This window comes from Rattus norvegicus, chromosome 15, assembly GCF_036323735.1.
Source record: "Rattus norvegicus strain BN/NHsdMcwi chromosome 15, GRCr8, whole genome shotgun sequence".
Lineage (NCBI taxonomy): Eukaryota > Metazoa > Chordata > Mammalia > Rodentia > Muridae > Rattus > Rattus norvegicus.
Window position 1 is genome coordinate 58,900,725 of NC_086033.1, and position 16,566 is coordinate 58,917,290.

The 16,566-nt window shown below is 41.7% G+C and overlaps 1 long non-coding RNA gene across 1 annotated transcript; it reads right to left on the reverse strand.

Annotated features, from left to right (window-relative positions):
* Nucleotides 1-956: 956 nt before the first annotated feature.
* On the reverse strand, nt 957-12,465 carry LOC120097048 (uncharacterized). The gene is made up of 3 exons (XR_005494129.2): nt 6,283-12,465; nt 5,103-5,181; nt 957-2,903 (listed from the first exon to the last, which is right to left on the reverse strand). It is a non-coding gene; the product is annotated as an uncharacterized LOC120097048 (long non-coding RNA).
* Between the last annotated feature and the right edge of the window lie 4,101 nt (nt 12,466-16,566).

The following is a 16,566-nucleotide window of genomic DNA, read 5'->3' on the forward strand; positions in this document are numbered from 1 at the left end:
TTTATTTACATTCCAAAAGTTGCCCCCCTTCCCTGTCCCTCCTCCCTGAGTTCTTCACCTGATTACCCCTCCCCCCAACCTTTGAGAAGATGCTCCCCACCCCCATTCCACCTCACCCCCACCAGCATCCCTCTTCCCTGGGGCATCAAGTTTCCAGAGGATTAAGCACATCCTCTCCCACTAAGGCCGTGCAAGGCAGTCCTCTGCTACACTTGCTGGGGCCATGAACCAGCCCTTGTGTGCACCTTGCTTTCTTGCTTAGTCCCTGGGATTTCTGAGGGGTCTGGGTTAGTTGACACTGTTGTTCTTTCTGTGGGGTTGCAATGGCCCTCAGCTCTGTCAGACTTTCTCTAACTCCTCCATGTGAGCCCCCAGCCTCAATCCAAAGGTTGGCTTTAAGTACCTGCCTTTGTCTCAGTCAGTTACTGGAAGAGCCTCTCAGAGGACAGCTGTGCCAGGCTCCTGTTTGCATGTACAATATGGCCTCAGAAATCAGGTCAGGATTTGGTGTGCACACATGGGATGGATCCCAAGTTGGGCTGGTCACTCAGTGACTTTTCTTTCAGTCTCTGTTCCCTTTTTGTCCCTGTATTTCCTTTAGACAGGAACAATTCTGGGTTAAAAAATTTGAAGATGGGTGGGTGGCCCCATCCTTCCACTGGGGTGCCATGTCTATCTACTGGAGGCGGTCTCTTCAGATTCTATCTCCCTACTGTTGGGCAGATCAGATGACATCCCGTCAAGTTCTGGTAGCCTCTCACATCCCAGGTCTCTGGGATTTTCTATAGGTGCCCCCTTTCCCCGCTACCCACCACTGCTGCATATTTTGATTCATTCTCCTGGCCTTCTGGGTGTCCCTCCATCCCTCTTGTCTCTCCTCATACTTGATCCTGTCCCTCCTTTTCCCCTCCCCCACCCCCTCTCACACCCAGGTTCCTCCCTCCCTCTGCCTCCCATGATTCTTTTGTTCCCCTTCTAAGTGGGTTTCAGATATTCACACTTGGGTCTTCCTCCTTGTTAAGCTTCCTACAGTCTGTGAGTTAAATTGTGGGTATTCTGAACTTTTTGGCTAATACCCACTTAATGGTACATAGCATGTGTGTGCTTCTAAGTCTGGGTTATCTCACTCAGGATAATTTCTAGTTCCATCCATTTGCCTGGAAAATTCATAATGTCCTCATTTTTAATAGTTGGATAGTATTCCATTGTGTAAATGAACCACATTTCTGTATTCATTCTTCAGTTGAGGGACATCTGAGTTGTTTCCAGCTTCTGTTTATTACAAATAAGGCAGCTATAAACATAGTAGAGGAAGTGTTTGTGGGCTGGCCGAGCATCTGTTGGGTACGTTCACAGGAGTGGTATACCTGGGTCTTCAGGTAGAGAGCTATTTCCAATTTTCTGAGGAACCACCAGATTGATTTCCACAGTGGTTGTACGAGTTTGCAATCCCACAGCAATGGAGAAGTATTCCTCTTTCTCCACATCTTCACCAGCATGTACTGTTCTTGAGTTTTTGATCATAGCCATTCTGTTTGGTATAAGGTGGAATCTCGGGTCATTTTGATTTGTATTTCCCTGATGACTAAATTGTTGAACATTTCTTTAAGTGCTTCTCAGCCATTCAAGACTCCTCTGTTGAGACTGCTCCGTTTAGCTTTTTACTCCATTTTTAAATTGGGGTATTCGTTGTTGTTTTTATTAGTTTTTTTTTGCTTTGCTTTGTTTTGTTTTTGTTTGTAGTCTAACTTCTTGAGATCTTTGAATATTTTGGATATTAGCCCTCTATGGAGTGTAGGGTTAGTGAAGGTTTTTCCCCCCAATCTGTAGGTTGCTGTTTTGTCCTATTGACAGTATTGCCTTACAGAAGCTTTTCAGTTTCATGAGGTACCTACCATTGATCAATTATTGGTCTTTGAGTGTGAGCCATTGGTGTTCTGTTCAGGAAGTTTCCTCTTGTGTCGATGTGTTTAAGGCCGTTTCCCACTTTCTCTTTTATAAGATTCATTGTATCTGGTTTTATATGGAGGTCCTTGATCTACTTGAACTTGAGCTTTGTACAAAAGAATAAATATGGATCAATATGCATTCTTCTAGAAAATGTAGTTTTATTATATAACATGTTCAGAGATGTTATATATACAGAGAGAGAACTCTTCCAAAAGAGTCATCGTGAAAGCTAACATTTGCTGAGCATTACAATGTGCTACAATGATATTATGAGGTAGACAATAAATATTCCCAGTTCAGAGAGGAGAACTGCTTTATTTGCTGTGGTAGCCAGGTCTGATGGCACAGACCTGTAATCTCAACTACATGGAGGCTGAGGCAGGAAGATCTTCTGTTCTTGGCTTTCCTGGACTACAGAAAGCTCTCAAAGCCAGCCTGCGCGACTTAGTGAAGCCTAGAGTAAATGGAGGTCACTTCCCTTGCATGATCAAAAGTCTAGGTTCAACCACCAGTATGGCCAAAATTTTTTTTGCTTTATCTACTCTTTAGTTAGATGGAAACATGCTTCCTATAAGAGGAACACAATTCATACTTTATTCTTTCACCTTAATTTCCAGTTTTCAGATAATATGATCATGTTCTAACAACATACATGTATAATATGTCATAGTTTTAAAACATGATATAACCTCATTAATTTTATAGACTTGGCATTTTAACCAATGAGATGATGATGGTGTTGATGATGATGACAACAGTGACAACAATGATTAATGTTCAAGTAGCCCTGTCTTTGACCAGTGAGGGCTTTTCCCAAGTTGCTTCTATGGTCACTGGATATGACCTCAAACTCTCCATATATGACTTGTGTTAAGGAGTTGACAAGTTGTGTAAGACATACCATCCAGCGTCCTTGCCTCTGATACGCAGTCAGCCATTTTACTATGGTGCTCCTTAAGAAACAGAATTTAGAAACCATGAATGACCACTAAAGGGTGTCCATTAAAATAATTTATTAGTACTCCTAGCATCTTTCAGAGGGCAGATGTGGGAGACATCAGCATCTTGGGACTGAATCTTGTATTTATAAAGAAGGGAGGACATGGGCCTTGAATCTACACATTCATGTTACAGTTGTGCTGGAATTACCACCCCAACTTGAAACTCTAAGCTGCCAACAATAACTCTTTTTCCCTTTCTCCCCAAAGCCTCTGGAACCCCAGCCTTGAACTTGCATTGGCATGAGTCTTACTGTGCTAGGAACACCTTATAAATAGAACCATCTACTGCTTGGCCTGTCTCATGTAGCATGACATTTTCAAGGCTTACACGTGCATTTGAATTCCCTTCTTCTTTAAGGCCGAATATAATCATATACCACATTTTACTTACCTGCTCATATATTGATGGACCCTAGGTTACTTCTGTGTTTTAGCCATTGGATACAATGTCCCTATGAACATGGAGGTGCAAACATTTCCTTGAGCCCTGACTCCAACCATGGTTATAAGTCTGTATGTGCCCCTCCCCCAGTTCACGTGTTGGAAACTCAGGCTCCAATGCGACATTGTAGAGGGAACATTTAGATGATGAGAACACTGTACTCATATGAGGATTAAAAGCCTTATAAAAAGGAGTGTCGTGAGTGGGAGAGGGCAGAGAGGTCTTTCTTGTGTCCTACTTTCGGGCTATGTGAGAATGCAATCAAAATCCCTGGCCTTTATCTTGGTCTTCCTAGATACCAAGACTGCAAGACAAACAGTATTTCTTTGTTAAATTATCTAGTCTCAAGTATCATTGTAACACAAAGCAGACTGGAATACCAAGAAGTGCAGTGTACTCATCCTATGCTAGAAGGTTCCCACAGGGTGTGCATTGTTTTCTAAGGACCTACTATACCTTCCCTGCACTGGCTGCACCATTCATACTCCCACCAGACAACAATGTCTCTGGGTTCTCCACACCTCACCCACATTTATCTTCCTATGGCAGCCATCTATGACACAGGATCTCATTGCGGTCCTGATTTATATCTCCCAAGTTGTGTTCCACAGCTTAACAAGTGGCAGTTGGCTGTCTGCATCTGATAGACCCTGGGCTGCTTCTGTGATTTAGCCACTGAGCGCAGTGCTGCTGTGCACATAGATGTACAGAGTAGTTGGAGTTCTGGCTTTCAGAAGAGAAGCTTTGAGATGCAGTATTTGTTGTATTCCCCTTTGAAGAAATGTCTGTTCAAATTCTTTACCTATTTAAAAACTCAGGATGCTTTGCCATTGTTACTGCATTCTTACTAAGGAAAGTGATTTTTTTAAATGTTTTCTCTCATTCTACAGTTGCCTTTCACTTTGTTCATTGAATCCTCTGACATACCAAAATTTGAAACGTTTGTAATGTTCAATTCACCTATTTCTTATTTCTGTGCTTAGGTGTTATATCCAAGAAATCTTTTCCAATCTTTTTGCACAAAGCTAAGTTTGTATTAGGTTTTTTTTTTTCCTGAGACAAAGTTTCTCTGTGTAGCCCTGGCTGTTCTTGAACTATCTCTGTGGACCAGGCTGGCCTTGAACTCACAGAGATCCTCCATCCTCTGCCTCCTGAAGGCTGGGATTTAAGGCATGTGCCACCACTACCCAAATATATAGTTCCTTTTCCATGACTGGAGTAACATTAGAAGAGCTTACTGTGGGCTTACGTTTTCAGGTTAGAGTTTATGATGATGAAGCGGCAGTACAGGCAGCAGCTCACAGCTCACACTGAACCATAAGCAGGAAACAGAGAGCTCTAACTCGAAATGGTGCACAGCCTTTGCAAAGCTGGTCCCCCAATAGCATACTTCCTCCAGCAAAGCCAGGTCACATCATCCTCTCCAAATAGCCACCAACTGCAGACCAGGCCTTCAAATGCCTAAGACTTAAGGGGATCCTCTCATTGTAACCACCCTAGAGTTTGTCTGTCTTATACTTAGACCTTTCTTTCATTTGGAATTTATTTTTGTATGAAGTCTAAGCCAGGGTCCAACTTCAACTTAATCTGTGCATCTGTCGAGGTCATTTTCTCGGAAGCATTTATGAAAAGGCTGTCTTTTCCTTAGTAAATGTTCTTGGCACCTTGCCCAAGTTCATGCAACTTTGAACAAGTTTCTTAATATTTACCTGGCCTCAGACTTTTCAAATCTGTAAAGCGTGAGCCAGCCAGGGCTACCTAACAAGACCATGCCTCAAAAATACAAATCTGTAAAAATAAAATAGAATTTGTTACATGAAGTTATAATTTTAAATATGATAATGAGTATGAAAACTTGTACTAAAACTTTAATATTAATCACTGATGTTGCCCGCCACTAATCTACAACTTGTAAATGAAATTACAAAAGTTAAGAGAAATCAAATCAAGTCACATAACTAGTATGTGTCAGAACTGGAATTAAAACCCAAGCCATAATCTATTTTCATTTCAAAATTCCCAACTTTCCATCTCTTTAGTAAAAAGCAAGGATTACTTGATGCTGACCTTAGAAATGTCTAGTGTAGAGTAGACTTGTGTTCACAGAACACGTTGATGAATAGGAACAGTGGTATTTAAACAAGGATTTTTGTATTTAGAACATGGTGCATGGGCTCCTCCCTAGCATGGTTTGGAATATTTTAGAGCTGAGGAGTCAGATAAGGCATAGTCTCAGAAGGGGCCACTGCATGAGTCACCAAGGTCTTGTTGTAGCTGGCAGTGGAGCAGAAGCACTGTGTGTGACCTAGTAGTGAGTGTCTTCCAACAGCACCAAAGTGGTACAGCTGGTCAGGGGTAGACAAGACAAGGCAGGCCTCTGACACACAGGAGCCGAGAAGCGCTGGCACAGGGGAATGGGTGGGGTAGACAGTGGGGAGCATTGATTCCTCAGGCCTTACGTTTCCATAACGGGAAGAGAATGTCCACACTTCTCTTCAGGAATGGAAACTACGCTGCCAGCTTATCTCTAATCTGCCTTTTTTATCTCCAGTAGAAGAGTGATTTATTTCTGTAGGGTTGTACGAAGGCTTAGCTTAGCCCATGACTCTTCTGTAAGGCAGCCTGTACACTGAGTGCATTCTGGGCTGTTATTGTCAGAGAAAATTCAACATAACAAGGCTTTTGACCAAATATCTATCAACATGCTCCCCAGTCAACTTCGTCAGTAACAGAGTTAATATTCTGATTTCTAGTTCATTTTTAATAAATGAGACAGGGAACAAAAGGTTAGGAATAAAACAATTACTTATGGGTTAGCAAGATGTATCAGGAAAAAGACTTATTAGAGCGTGAGCTATCTGACCACAAAGGTGATACTTAAATACTTACTCAGAGGAATGCTTATGGTAGCCTGTTCTTTCTTTGAACAACGTGAGCTCCAGAAACCCATCTGGAAGGTCATGAAAATGTTGTCTCTCTTCTCCCCTCTGCATATTTAGGTGTCTTCCAAATGACCACTTCCCATCTCCTTTGGCTCCTCCTCTGGCCTGGTGATGCTGCATAGATTTCCTGCTGAGTCTTTTCACTTCAACAGACAGACCCCAGAGATGCTTGTCTGGCTCTCCCCCAGTACACTCTTGGTACTTAAAGGTTCTCAGATCAGTGACACATTCGCTGGCCTACATTGCCATAGTTGTAGAACAAGTTGATTTCCCCTCCCCATCAAGAAGCTGAAAGATACAAGTGCATGTATCTAAGGCTGGCCTTGACTCCTTATGTAGCAGAGGATGATCTTAACTCTGATTTCTCTTAACTCCACCTCCCATGTACTGGGATTACGGGCATGAACAATCAACGTATTAGAGCCAGGGATTGATCCCCAATGTGTTATGCACACCAATGAACAGCAAACCAACTGCTGAGTGACACTCCTAGCCTTGAAGGGATGTTTCTAGCCAGTTTATAACCTTAAAAATTATGAGAGCCAACAAAGAAAATCTAGTTTTTCATGCAGGTACTTAAGAATAAATATTTTTTGTTTGTTTCTTTTTGTGGTACTGGGGATTGAACATATGCTAAACAACAGCTCTGCCACTAAGCTGTGTCCAAGCCTTTTCTGTATTTTTAAATTTGGGGACAGGGTCTAGGTTGCCTAAACTGGTCTTGTCTTCCTCCTGTAGCTGATGCAGTCAGCCTCCTGAGTAGTCAGGATTGCAGGACAACACCACTGGACCCATCTTAGAATGGGGTAGAGTGAAATGGCTTCCTCTTCTCTCATCCTAAACTCATTCTTTTCTCTTCCATTCCTGCAGCCCTTCTTACCCCCTTTATTTCCTATCACTTCATCAGTAGTCTGAAAACTTCAAGTCACTGTTAGTTACTAATTGTCACAAAGCTGGCTCTGCTCACCAGGTATATTCTAGACTTTCCCTTGTCCTTGTAATGGCTGCAGAGGATCATCATGTCTTGACAGCTACTTTCTGTTCTCTTGATCTTCTCTGGAGGGAAAAATCTGGGCATTTATCCAGTATTAATAACAGTTGTGAAGAAGCAAGAATCCACACCTAGAAGCATATTATGCAACTGTGTCACTGCCTTCCATTTTGTCTCTCAATAGTTGTCAAGTGCTACTGTGTCAACCGCAAAGAGCTAAGAGAACCAACCACACAAATCAGCCCATGAATTAAAAAGAAAGCTGCAGGTCGGGGACCTCCGGCGAACCCCACACCCATGCCTCCTGTCTTTTCCTCCTTCTGACTTACCAAATCTTTTTGATTTTTTTCAGTTACACATTTCTGAAACCTTAGAATGGCAACAAAATACAAACCTAGAAAATTCTGACAAAATTATTCTTAAAATAGAAAGATATAAAGAATAAAGCAGGTGGAAGAAATGGCTCTCCTTGGCTTGCACAAGTAGACGTTAGGAACGTGGAATGGTCCTCTGACTTTAGGTCAGTAGTTGATGTGCCTGCCCAAGACACATCCTTCAGTTAGTTAGGAATTCCTCTACAATTGTTTGCAAAGTTCCCTGTGCACTTATAAAGGCCTGGTCAGTGAGATTGGCAAATAAAAATGTTCATTCTTTGAATGATTCAAAAACACATTTTATAAACAAATTATGCCTTCTAAACTAGCTAATTTTTACTGATAAACTAGATGTTAGACATGTAGATTTTATGCTATTATCATTCCCATTGATTACCGACCAAAATATTAGTGTTCTAGTAGTGTTGAATGCAATTAAGCGATTTCAAATTATATAGGAGGGTACTCTTTCTTAATGTGAGTAATTTTATCCTAATGAATTCATTATACACACATTTATTTGCCATTCACAAGTACCCCAGACGCTTTATGTACTAGGCAAGATATAGCGGGAGGCTGAGAGCTATCCCACGCTATTGTACTCGATAAAAATTCACATCTAAAATCCTGGCAATGGCGCAAAGTGGGCAGTAACCCAGTTTGACACAATCACTGGCCTCATCATGGGCTGGGCAGGACATCTGATTGTGGAGGAAAGGCTCTAAATTCTGTCCAACTCACATTCCCCTAAAAAAAAAAAGAATCTCATCTCCTAACTTTCATTTTACCAACAGTAGATGTTGACTGAAATGCTTTGGAAGACAGGGAATGTGGGCAGAAAGTCTCAAGGTTGTGTTTTAGTGGAACTTTTTCTTTCACACCAGTTTATAATTTATACATTAACTAGGCAAGTTCATTAACGTGTTTTGGGAATCTCAAACCTTGAAACTTTAAAGTAGCCAAGGACTCTAGTTATTTCCAGAAGATGTCAAAAGTAGGTCAGAGTGTAACTGTATTGTTCATTGTGTTTATATAATTTATTTTATTTTATTTCAGGCAGTCTATGTCCCTGTTTGATTTTTGTAAATAACTGAACTCACATGTATTAATTTTTAACATGCAAACCTTCAGCTGGGATTGTGGGCCGAGTGTGAGGGGAAAGGCAAAATAGGATCCCTTAACAGAGCACAATGTAAATCAGAAAGTAGAGTGTTTTCCATTTTCACTGGGTAATTAGGATTACCCAGAAACATGTTTAAAACATTAAGTCCTTGGCAAAGTTACAGGCCAAATAACTCGAACTTGTTTAGGGAACCTGAACATGACCACTTTACAAAGTTATGCTTCTAATGCATAGCCAGAGCAGAGATCCACTGCACCAGATACGCTGGCCATTCGGTAGAAGGCGTGGCTATGACTTTGAGACACCATGAAGAATGGGCAGAGCATGTTCAAAGAATGAGATTGACTGACAGGTCTATGTAAGGGAAAGTCAGCTGGGTCATCCTGAGGAGTAGAAGAGGCTGCCGGATCTCCAAGTAAGAAAGGTTTGGTGTGGAAAGGGACTATGCCTGTCACCTGAGACATTTCCCCTTTGTGACTCTGCAGTGACAAATCTTCCAAAGACACAAAAGTCCTGCATGTTTCTAACTTACTACTTTGCACTGTTTCCAGGACTTTCATTGTGCACTGAGTACAGTAGCAGGGGCTGGCTTTCAGGCTGTCACTCTGTCTTGCCTAGTTCACAAAGTGGAGTATCTATGAATGGCTAATCAATGCTAGCGAGCATGCTGACAAATTGTTGTTAATAAATTATGTCTGAGAGGAGATGTGAGGGATAAAGTCACATCACATGAGCTAATATTTACTGTGTACTTGTATGTGAATTATTGGAAGATACAAATGGAAGACAGTTCCTATCTCTAATAAGAATATGTCCATTGGGTTGGAAAGCATCAATGTAAAGTGAATAATAATGCTCATGGTGTATTCTCTCCCAGATTACCTCGTGTGTGTGTGTGTGTGTGTGTGTGTGTGTGGTGTGTGAGTAAGTGTGTGTGTGCAGTGTGTGTTTGTGTGATGTGTGTGTGGTATGTGTGTGTGTGCAGTGTATGTGTTTGTGTGGTTTGTGTGTGTGCTGTGTGTATGTGTGTGTAGTGTGTGTGTGTGCTGTGTGTGTGTGTGCTGTGTGTGTGTGAGTGAGTGTGTGTGTGTTCAATGTGTGTGTTTGTGTGTATGGTGTGTGTGTGGTGTGTGTGTATGTGTGTGTATGTGTGCAGTGTGTGTGTTTGTGTGGTGTGTGTGCAGTGTGTGTGTGTGTGTGCATGCACACGTGTGCATGTATTTGTATGTGTGCACATGTAAAGGTTAGTTGACAACCTCAGGTGACATTATATGTGCCTCTCTTTTTTCTTTTGAGACAGTATTTTGTCAGCCTGGTTCTCTTCCTCCCCAAATCTTCACACAAATCTTGAAGACTGCAAATCTTCACACAACTTGAGAGCTACTTTAAAGTGGTCTGTGACCATGTTCTAGCCCAGAAGGTATGTGTTATGACTTTGGAGAAAAGATGTTAGTACGGATACGCTTGAAAGTGTGCTCACATGAATGAACTAGCTGTATATAGAGGTGCCCTGGGCCCTGGGGACGAGCACCTTTGCTACCGTAAGGAGAAGTTAGAGATACACCTGTTTTGCTGTCTTTCAATGTATGCACCTATGTTTCCTAGGAGAGTAGAAGTTGCCAGTCCCAATAGACTCAATAACCAAATTGCAGTCCCAGCTGCCTACTCTTCAGAGTGTGCTTTGCCCCAAGCGCAGGGGGCTCTCTGCCACAACAGAGCTTTTATAGGCAGGGGACACATTATCTGAAGAAGGAGCTATAAGTTTGAAAACACAGCATTGGATGCAGACCGGCCTGTCTACTGGCAGATAGCAGTGCATGACAACGTGATGTTTGGGTTTCCAGACTTTACCTGCTACCCTGTGGGCTCCAGTTAATTAAAAGCTGGCATTCTGAAAGAGATTAGTTGCCACAAAAAATTCCCATCAAGATTGGGACAATGAAAGGAATCAGCTGACAGGGAATGAAAGAAGTTTGTAGATGAGGAGTCTGTAAGGGCTGTACCTGGCCATGAGGACGGGCAGGTCTTGGCTGGGGAGTCAGCCAACAGATCTCGCTCGCCATACTTCCTGGTCCAAGGACTGCCTTTGGAGACACATTCTGAAGATTCCCTAGAACTGCAGCTGACCATGATGGAGATACCCCAGGATGGCCTGGCAGGTTCCCAGTGGCTCAGACTCACTGGCATGGAGCCTGGGGACGCACAAAGCTTTAGAGGACAGAGAGGCATGACGCACTAAGAAGGGCTTGGATATTACAAATTCCTCATTTCAGTGAACTCCCAAGGTGAAGCTGACACCAAGGCCCACAGCCTGAGAAGTGCTGTCCAGGGTGTTGAATGAGTCCTCTTGAGCATGAGTGTGATGACAGCAGGTAGAGACAGGCAGGTGCCCCAGCACATAGAATTCTCCCATGAAGAGAGCTGGTGATGATACAGCCAGGTCTGCTATGATGCAAATATGGTTTTCACACAACTCTCAGGGGTCACGTGTTATGAGCTTGGTCCCTTACATGGCATTGTTGGAAAGTATCAAAGCCTTTAACAGATGAGCAACTCAAGAAGCCACTGGTATCCAAATCAGGTCTCTAGAATGGGTTGATACTGGTCCTGACAAACGTCCAACTGATCTTGTTGAAAGCAACATACAAGAAAAGAGCATAGGGCACCCATCTCTCTCTGATGCCCCCATGATGACGACATCTGCTATGGTGTTGCCTAGCCCAGGAGGAGTTAATAAGAGAGTAAACCAATGGAGCCATCTGCTTACAACACTGAGCTCAATGGACACGTTTACTTCATGAGCTCCCCAGGTAAGGTGTCTTACAGTACAAGGAAGAAACACAAACAGCCAACAACTAGACTGACAGAAACCATTTTTCTAACAGGGGAGTGGTATAGACAGACTTTCTGCATAGCTGAGGCTCCCTCACCAGGAACGCTTCTCTTTCCCATTTTCCTTGAAACGAAAGGCTTTTTTTGGGGGGGGTGCTGGATGTGGATCACACTAAGGTTAGAGATGCGACTCGTCAGCTCAGCAGATGGAATGGATTACTCCAGAAACCTGTGGGGATTTCTCTCAAGTTTTACCTGGTGATGCCTCTATGCAGGACAGTGGAGTTTCCTTTTAGAAAGGGTTTCTAAAACATTACAGGGAAGTTCCTTCAAAGCAATTGTTCCATTTTTATTGGTCATTTCTTTTAGAATGTATTTATAAGAAACAAACACAGGAAAAACGATCTTTAAGTAGTTTGAAATCTTCATGGATAGTAGTAACAAATGTGTTTCCCCATATATAGATTACACATGGACACCATTAGATCATCTGGGAAAAAAAAGTCGAAGTTACAGTCCAGTAGATGGCACTGTTTACTTCTTTTTACAAACTCAGAGTCGTCTGATAGTCCCTAAACTATTTGTTTTCAAAAATGGTAGAGACCTACCTGGCCTTTCTTTTTAAAAAGCATTATTTACAAGAAGCCCAATCATTACGTCTTTTCTGGATCCAAACTCGGCTACTCTGTCACAGTTTATTAACTAGAGATATACTTAAGAGATATTAATCTTGTCTGAGGGCAGAAAGCATTAAACTTGATCATTTCTCTCTCACTGTTTCTAGAACAGCTGTCTTCTCCTCCTCCATCATCTCCCCGCCCCCCACCCACAAACACACCCCCACACTGCAGATGCCAGCTTAGAGAGAAGCCAAACGTGACTTTCAGGCCAGAACTGAACTCGGGCTTAAAGAAAATAGTTTGTGCTGAGATCACACCCAGCTACTCTTGAACATTATCTTGGAAACTTTAGAAGATGTTTATGAACCTGTTCCTGACAGCGCCAGATCTCACGGAAAACAATTTACGTTGGCTGTGGGCAGGACCTTGAGATCAGAAGGGACCAGGAATGAGCTTTGGAGTTTGAGTCTCAGCTCTAGTTGAGGTAGTCCAGGGTCTGGTAGTTAACTTCTCTGGAAAGCAGTTTTAGCACGTTTATAATTGTTATAGTACCCACTAAATCAGAGAGATTCGATATGCCACATATATATATTTAATAATTACATATTATATAATTAATATTATGTATATTCAGCAGATACTCACTAATTGGCACTTGGCATTTTACTTTATTATACAAGTTTCATCTTCAATTGTCAGATTTGTCTTATATACAACGTTCCTCCAGAACGTCATAAACTGCATCACTTCCACCAACAATAGTTTACTTCTAACTCTCCTTCAAGCTCTAAGCATTGCTAATTCTCTGAATTAGTTTTCTCATCATTAGCATCAAACCTATATTTTTAAGCTTCCTGGGCTTTAGTGGCCCAGGGAGGCAATTCAGTGAGCGTCATTTGCTGCTGAAGGTTAGAGCAGCTGTAGGCTGTGATCTTCCACTCAGCTGCCAATACTAATTTAATACAGAGAGGTGAACACATGGATAAAATGGGGAGCACACTGTCTATTTTCTCATCCTGGCTTAAGATTATGAAAATTGTGTATTGTCTACAAAAGCTTGTATTCCTAGTTAGTTTCCCAACATGAGGGTACTAAATACATCAAACCGCCAATATATTCTACTATGAATTAAAATTTTATTATCTATCAGTATTCAACTTGATTAAAATTCAGAAGCAGAGCAGAAAGATTAATACAATGAACTGGAATATCCAGAAGCAAGGGTGGAAGCACATAGAAAAAAAAATTCACCCTAACAACAACTTGAATTTTCTATATTTATCCATGAGTATTTGCTTCACTTGGCTGTCAATTTTAATTGGCCTGCAACACACTGTGGTTCTAATATATTCAGAATTTCAATTGTTATCTTTTCCGTTTATTATAGTATCCCCAAATGCGGTCTATTCTTCACGAATAATAAAGGTTTCTCTTATTATAGGAATAAATAGCTTATTAAATCGACTGCTAGTTTTTATATGCAGTGACACCATTCTTCAGAGGTGCAAAAAGAGGGAACCTGTCTCCTTTACAAATTGTGTTTACTTTCTAAGAGCAACAATGATTTATAAAGGTTAGCCCATGGCTAATTAAGATGCTGTAAAGGTTAAAACAAAGACAGGTGTATACCAAAATATCAGGAGCTTGCCACTGGTACTCATCTCTCCCCAGGGCCACTGTGTTTGGATGTCAAGACCGGTGTCAAAAAGAAAGATGCTGGAGCTGGTTAATCGGGGGTGGGGGGTGGGGGTGGGGTCACTGGATCCCTTTGTTCTTTTTTCTAGTATGGCCCCATTGGATAAATCCCCCTGCTTTCTGCTATGAAAGAGAGACAAAGAAAAAAAGAAGGAAGGAAGGAAGGGAGGAAGGAAGGAAGGAAGGAAGGAAGGAAGGAAGGAAGGAAGGGAGGGAGGGAGGGAGGGAGGAAGGAAGGAAGGAAGGAAGGAATATTCTCTCCTCTCACCAACCCTCTGCAACACACAAGTATGTGTCTGTAAAATGTTGATGGTTCTAGAATTCGAGGCCTCAGAATGTACCAGATAGAGCATAGCCCTGAGGGAAAGCTAGATCTGAATCCTAAGCAGATTTTAATGTTTATTTCTTTTCTTACATTAGCAACTTATTCCACCTTTCCAAATCAGAGCTTTGCCATCAATAAAAAAAATTAGATTAGTAATGCATGCCCTAGAGGAAGTGCTTGATATATTTTATCATGATGACTAAAGATTGGAGATGTTTGACACTTGATTAAAAATTAACTAAAAGCAAAAATGGGCCTTAAAATCTGCATTTTAACAAGAAACTAGTTGGTAACAATTATTTCTTAAAGACTTTTTGAAGAAAAAGAAAAACAGAATCATTTGACAAATCATGTGTCTGTGCTCTTAAAGTTTAGCGGAAATGACATGGTTGAAAATATGAAATATGGTGAAATATGTCAGTAGAACATCAGTACACATTGTTAAGCGGCACTGTTTGCAAGCCAGGCACGTGTGCAACCCTATTAATAAAATGACCTCAGACACACCACGAGTAAGCCAGCAAACATTACTCCATGCTCTATTTTAATAGAATTGGCTGACATTAATGAATTCAAATTTATTTATGCCACTATAAATTCATGCAGCATGCATTACATATATGCCTTATGTGTGTATATGCTCCTGCATGCATATATCTATTGTTACTGTTACTGTTCCCTGTCCACAAATTTCAACTGACAGGTGGCTAGTCAGTGTTCGGTGACTAACGGGAAAGAGAAGTAAATATAAAGCATTTAAGGGGGCAAAGAGGTGAAAGTTCCAGGCTGTTTCCCTGGCCTGATTCGATATGGGAAACTCCTAGAATCCTCAGATGACTTTATTAAAGGAGTAATACACTTGAGCTACCATATCAGCACTGGCTGAATTAGCAAATTTAGGGCTGTACATTTTATAGTTTTTGAAAACATTATGAGGGCATGTCCTAAAGCCTTTGCTTCAGTAAGATTTTTGTCTGGGAGAAATGATTTGATAGATGACTTGTCAGTTTTCCTGGGGAGCAAACAGCAGAACGGAGCACAGGAGTGCCATGGACCAGCAATGCATGTTGAGAGAGGGGCTTTGAGTGGCGGCAGGTGGGCAACTCAACGCAGAGTCTGAGAAACGACTCTGCAAGTTCAGTTTCCTCCATGCACTATTTTGAGCAAAAAAAGCTTATCTGAATGCTACCCAAAAAGCAGCTCAAAAGAGATTACATGTACAAAAAGCATGCACAGAATGTGGGCCTGCTCCCCACATGGCTGGACATGTAGAACATGTGCGGTTATCTGATTTGAGCACAATCGAGGATGGTAGAGCATTCTTACCAGCTAATAGGTGAACGTCAGCAATATCTAGTGTAGCTGACAAGGCTCCTGACAGTTTCCTGATACATCTGTGAAAGCCACTGGGAATGCCAGGACAGTCTTATACCTTTAACCATTTGTAACTTTCCTATTGCAAAAGTTCAATGTGTCTGTCCAATACCCTTTGACGTTCACTGCAATACACAGCTCTCTCTCAGTGCTGCTGTACCTCTAGCAGAAGCAGGCGGCGTGGACAAGTATAATGGTCCCCTCACTATAGAGCACATGTGTTCTGAGATTGGTATCTGGGGTTTTCTGAGTAACAGAGAAGATTCAACAGTAAACACCTGACACATTTTCTTAATGAAGTGAGAAGCTTAACTATAATTTAATAGCTCTTGCGTTTATCACATGCATTTTGCAAGTTAAATTTAAGTCTGTTAGGACAATGGCCATGTATGTAAGCCAGTGGTTCTCAACCTGTGGGTACAGGGGTTGCCTAAGACCATTGGAAAACACAGATATTCACATTACAGTTCATAACGGTAGCAAAGTTACAGTTATGAAGTAGCAGCGAAAATAATTTTATGGTTTGGGGTCACCACAACATGAGGAGCTTTATTAAAGAGTTATAGCATTAAGAAGGTCAAGAACCACCTACCTAACCTATCAGCCACAGGTAGCAACATGTTGGGAATGACAGGCTTAGGAAGCGGTATTGAAAACTGACGTTGTGAGTTTCACTAGATGCGGCAGAAACTTAATAGGTGGGGCTTTGGGGGATTGGGTGGCAGCCTAGTTGACAAGGATGTGAAAGCTTGCTATGGCTTCAGTAATTACTTCTTGAATCTTCCGACTTGATCATCATATTGATTGATTGATTGAGCAACTATTTTCTAAGTGCTCGCTGTGAGCCAGGGTCAAAGTTAGATGGTGTCATATAAAAGCATCTAATGTATCTGCTTC